This window comes from Arachis stenosperma, chromosome 5, assembly GCF_014773155.1.
Source record: "Arachis stenosperma cultivar V10309 chromosome 5, arast.V10309.gnm1.PFL2, whole genome shotgun sequence".
Taxonomy (NCBI): domain Eukaryota; kingdom Viridiplantae; phylum Streptophyta; class Magnoliopsida; order Fabales; family Fabaceae; genus Arachis; species Arachis stenosperma.
Genome location: NC_080381.1, coordinates 98124418 through 98129885, shown reverse-complemented (window position 1 = coordinate 98129885; position 5468 = coordinate 98124418). Strand labels below are relative to the sequence as shown.

At 39.7% G+C, this 5468-nt stretch overlaps 1 non-coding gene across 1 annotated transcript; it reads right to left on the bottom strand.

Moving 5' to 3' along the window:
* Positions 1 to 698: 698 nt before the first annotated feature.
* Positions 699 to 806, bottom strand: LOC130983571 (small nucleolar RNA R71). The gene has a single exon (XR_009087555.1). It is a non-coding gene; the product is annotated as a small nucleolar RNA R71 (small nucleolar RNA).
* Positions 807 to 5468: the final 4662 nt, after the last annotated feature.

The following is a 5468-nucleotide window of genomic DNA, read 5'->3' as shown; positions in this document are numbered from 1 at the left end:
TAACAATATCCCTTAATGCAAAAATTCGAACTCCATTCTTTCTGATAAGTTCGAATTTTCTACTTCTGTCTTCTACCCTTCTTTTCCTCTGACACTTCAAGGAATCTCTATACTGTGACATAGAAGATTCCACATTTTCTTGTTCCCTTCTCTTTCTTATGAGCAGGAGCAGAGACAAAGGCATTCTTGTTGAAGCTGACCCTGAACCTGAGAAGACCTTGAAGCGAAAGCTAAGAGAAGCTAAAGCACAACTCTCTTTAGAGGACCTGACCGAATTCTTCAAAGAAAAAGAACACATGGTAGCCGAAAACAACAATGCCAACAATGCAAGGAAGGTGCTGGGTGACTTTACTGCACCTACTCCCGACTTCTATGGGAGAAGCATCTCTATCCCTGCCATTAGAGCAAACAACTTTGAGCTTAAGCCTCAATTAGTTTCTCTAATGCAACAGAATTGCAAGTTCCATGGAAACCCATTGGAAGATCCTCATCAGTTCTTAGCTGAATTCTTGCAAATCTGTGACACTGTCAAGACTAATGGGGTTGACCCTGAAGTCTACAGACTCATGCTATTCCCTTTTGCTGTAAGAGACAGAGCTAGAATATGGTTGGATTCTCAACCTAAAGAAAGCCTGGACTCTTGGGAAAAGCTAGTCAATGCCTTCTTGGCAAAGTTCTTTCCACCTCAAAAATTGAGTAAGCTTAGAGTGGAAGTCCAAACCTTCAGACAGAAGGACGGAGAATCCCTCTATGAAGCTTGGGAAAGATACAAACAATTAATCAGAAAGTGTCCTTCTGATATGCTTTCTGAATGGAGCATCATAGGTATTTTCTATGATGGTCTCTCTGAACTATCCAAGATGTCTTTGGATAGCTCTGCTGGAGGATCTCTTCATCTGAAGAAGACGCCTACAGAGGCTCAAGAGCTAATTGAAATGGTTGCAAATAACCAATTCATGTACACTTCTGAAAGAAATCCTGTGAACAATGGGACTAGTCAGAAGAAAGGAGTTCTTGAGATTGATGCTCTGAATGCCATTTTGGCTCAGAATAAAATATTGACTCAACAAGTCAATTTGATTTCTCAAAGTCTGTCTGGAATGCAAAATGCACCAAGCAGTACTAAGGATGCTTCATCTGAGGAAGAAGCCTATGATCCTGAGAACCCTTCAATGGAAGAGGTGAATTACCTAGGAGAACCCTATGGAAACACCTACAATTCTTCATGGAGAAATCACCCAAATTTCTCATGGAAGAATCAAGAGAAACCTCAACAAGGTTTCAACAACAATAATGGTGGAAGAAATAGGTTTAGCAATGGCAAGCCTTTTCCATCATCTTCTCAGCAACAGACAGAGAATTCTAAGCAGAATACCTCTGACTTAGCAACCATGGTCTCTGATCTAATCAAAACCACTCAAAGTTTCATGACTGAAACAAGGTCCTCCATTAGGCATTTGGAGGCACAAGTGGGACAGCTGAGCAAGAAAATCACTAAACTCCCTCCTAGTAATCTCCCAAGCAATACTGAAGAAAATCCAAAAGGAGAGTGCAAGGCCATTAACATGGCCGAATTCTGGGAGGAAGAAGAGGCAGTGAACGCCACTGAGGAAGGCCTCACTGGACGTCCACTGGCCTCCAATGAGTTCCCCAATGAGGAACCATGGGAATCTGAGGCTCAAAATGAGACCATAGAGATTCCATTGGAATTACTTCTGCCATTCATGAGCTCTGATGAGTATTCTTCCCCTGAAGAGGATGAGTATGTCACTAAAGAGCAAGTTGCTAAATACCTTGGAGCAATCATGAAGCTAAATGACAAGTTATTTGGAAATGAGACTTGGGAGGATGAACTCCCTTTGCTCACCAAAGAACTGGATGACTTGTCTAGGGAGAAATTACCTCAAAAGAGACAAGATCCTGGGAAGTTTTCAATACCTTGTACCATAGGCACCATGACCTTCAAGAAGGCTCTGTGTGACTTAGGGTCAAGTGTAAACCTCATGCCTCTCTCTGTAATGGAGAAGCTAGGGATCTTTGAGGTGCAAGCTGCAAAAATCTCACTAGAGATGGCAGACAACTCAAGAAAACAAGCTTATGGACTTGTAGAGGATGTTCTGGTAAAAGTTGAAGACCATTATATCCCTACTGATTTCATAGTCCTAGAGACTGGGAAGTGCATGGATGAATCCATCATCCTTGGCAGACCCTTCCTAGCCACAGCAAAGGCTGTGATTGATGTTGATAGAGGAGAGTTGATCATTCAAGTGAATGAAGAATCCTTGGTGTTTAAGGCTTAAGGATATCCCTCTGTCACCATGGAGAGGAAGCTTGAAGAACTTCTCTCAAATCAGAGTCAAACAGAGCCCCCACAGTCAAACTCTAAGTTTGGTGCTGGGAGGCCACAACCAAACTCTAAGTTTGGTGTTGAACCCCCACATTCAAACTCTAAGTTTGGTGTTGGGAGGTTCCAACATTGTTCTGATCTTTTGTGAGGTTCCATGAGAGACCTCTGTCAAGCTAATGACATTAAAGAAGCGCTTGTTGGGAGGCAACCCAATATTTTATAATTAACTATTTCCTTTTGTTATTTTATCTTTTTTGTAGGTTGATGATCATAAGAAGTTACAAAATCAATGAAAAAAGCAAAAACAGAATGAAAAACAGGAAGAAAAACAGCACACCCTGGAGGACGCACTTACTGGCGTTTAAACGCCAGTAAGGTTAGCTGTTGGGCGTTTAACGCCCAGTCTGGCACCATTCTGGGCGTTTAACGCCAGAAAGGGGCACCAGACTGGCGTTAAACGCCAGAAAAGGGCAAGAAGCTGGCGTTAAATACCAGGAATGGGCACCAGCCTGGCGTTTAACGCCAGAAATGGCACAAAACGTGATTTTGTTAGCCATTTGGTGCAGGGATGACTTTTCCTTGACACCACAGGATCTGTGGACCCCACAGGATCCCCACCAACCCTACATTCACCAATCACCTCAACTCCTCTTCCCCAAAAACCCTTCACCTATCAAATCCCCTCTTTCTCTTTACCACTCACATCCATCCTTCATAAAACCCCATGATGAGCGGATATTTTATACGCTTTTTGGGGGTAATTTCATGTAGATTTTAGCATGTTTTGATTAGTTTTTAGTTAAATATTATTAGTTTTTAGGCAAAAATCATATTTCTGGACTTTACTATGAGTTTGTGTGTTTTTCTGTGATTTCAGGTATTTTCTGGCTGAAATTGAGGGAGCTGAGCAAAAATCTGACTTAGGCTGAAAAAGGACTGCTGATGCTGTTGGATCCTGACCTCCCTGCACTCGAAATGGATTTTCTGGAGCTACAGGAGCCCAATTGGCGCGCTCTCAACGGCGTTGGAAAGTAGCCATCCAGGGCTTTCCAGCAATATATAATAGCCCATACTTTGCGCAAGGATAGACGACGTAACTTGGCGTTGAACGCCAAGTTCATGCTGCTGTCTGGAGTTGAACGCCAGAAAAACGTCATGATCCGGAGTTGAACGCCCAAAACACGTCATAACCTGGAGTTTAACGCCAAGAAAGGCCTCTACTCGTGGATAGCTTTAATCTCAGCCCCAGCACACACCAAGTGGGCCCCAGAAGTGGATTTCTGCACCAATTATCTCTGTTTACTCAATTTCTGTAAACCTAGGTTACTAGTTTACTATTTAAACAACTTTTACAGACATTTCTTGGACCTCATGAAATTTTCAGATCTGAATTACATACTTTTGACGGCATGAGTCTCTAAACTCCATTGTTGGGGGTGAGGAGCTCTGCAGCGTCTCGATGATTTAATACAATTCCTTTGTTTTCCATTCAAACACGCTTGTTCTTATCTAAGATGTTTATTCGCGCTTAATTGTGAAGAAGGTGATGATCCGTGACACTCATCACCTTCCTCAATCCATGAACGTGTGCCTGACAACCACCTCCGTTCTACATCAGATTGAATGAACATCTCTTAGATTCCTTAATCAGAATCTTCGTGGTATAAGCCGGATTGATGGCGGCATTCATGAGAATCCGGAAAGTCTAAACCTTGTCTGTGGTATTCCGAGTAGGATTCTGGGATTGAATGACTGTGACGTGCTTCAAACTCCTGAGGGCTGGGCGTTAGTGACAGACGCAAAAGAATCAATGGATTCTATTCCAACCTGATTGAGAACTGACAGATGATTAGCCGTGCTGTGACAGAGCATAGGAACGTTTTCACTGAGAGGATGGGAAGTAGCCACTGACAACGGTGACACCCTACATAGAGCTTGCCATGGAAGGAATCTGCGTGTGAAGAAGAGGATTTCAAGGAAGAGTTGAAGTCAAAGGACAAAGCATCTCCAAAACTCCAACATATTCTCCATTACTGCACAACAAGTTACGCTAGTACTCCTTATTATTCCAACTTACAATTTTAAGTAGTTTGTAGTTTGGCTTTTTACAAGTAAAATCCAAATAACATTATTGGCATCCTGACTGAGATTAATAAAATAAGTATTGATTGCTTCAAACCAATAATCTCCGTGGGATCGACCCTTACTCACGTAAGGTATTACTTGGACGACCCAGTGCACTTGCTGGTTAGTTGAACGAAGTTGATCTTGGACCAGGCTCTATTATCATATTCCATAAAGAGATACAATTTCGTCCACCAAGTTTTTGGCGCCGTTGCTGGGGATTATTGAGTTTGGACAATTGAAGGCTTATTTTATTTCTTAGATTAGGAATAATTTATTTTTATTTTTATTCTTATTTTTATAGAGTCATTAAATCAATATTGATAGGATAGTTTCTTTTCAAAAATTTCTTTTCAAAATTTATTATTTTTCTTTTAATTAATTGCTAATTTTCGTGAGATTAGTGTCTTGTTCTAAGTTTGGTGTCAATTGCATATCTCATATTTTTCTTTAAAATTTTCGTGTTAGTGTTCTTGGTTCTTCCTTGATCTTCAAGTTGTTCCTGATAATTGGTTTTACGCTTTGGAACCTTTTTCAAAAATAATTTTTCTTGATTTAATCCTGTGCCAAACTTTAAGTTTGGTGTTTTCTTGTTAATCTTTTTATAATTTTCGAAAATTTTATTAAAGTTTTCTAAAAATTTTAAGTTTGGTGTTCTTTCTTGTGTTCTTGGTGTTCTTGTGAATCTTCAAAGTGTTCTTGAGTTTTTCTAGTGCCTTGATCTTAAAATTTTTAAGTTTGGTGTTCCTTGGTGTTTTTCCTCCAAAAATTTTCGAAAATAAGGAGCATTGGATCTAAAAATTTTAAGTCTTGTGTCTTTTGAGTGTTTTTCTCTTTCATCATAAAATTCAAAATTCAAAAAAAAAAAATTTATTTTCTAACCAATTTTAAAAAAACTACTTTTTCGAAATTTTTAATATAAAATCCAAATTTCAATTTCAAATTTTTCGGAAAATTTTCACAAAGTATTTTCAAAATATTTTTTTTATATATATAT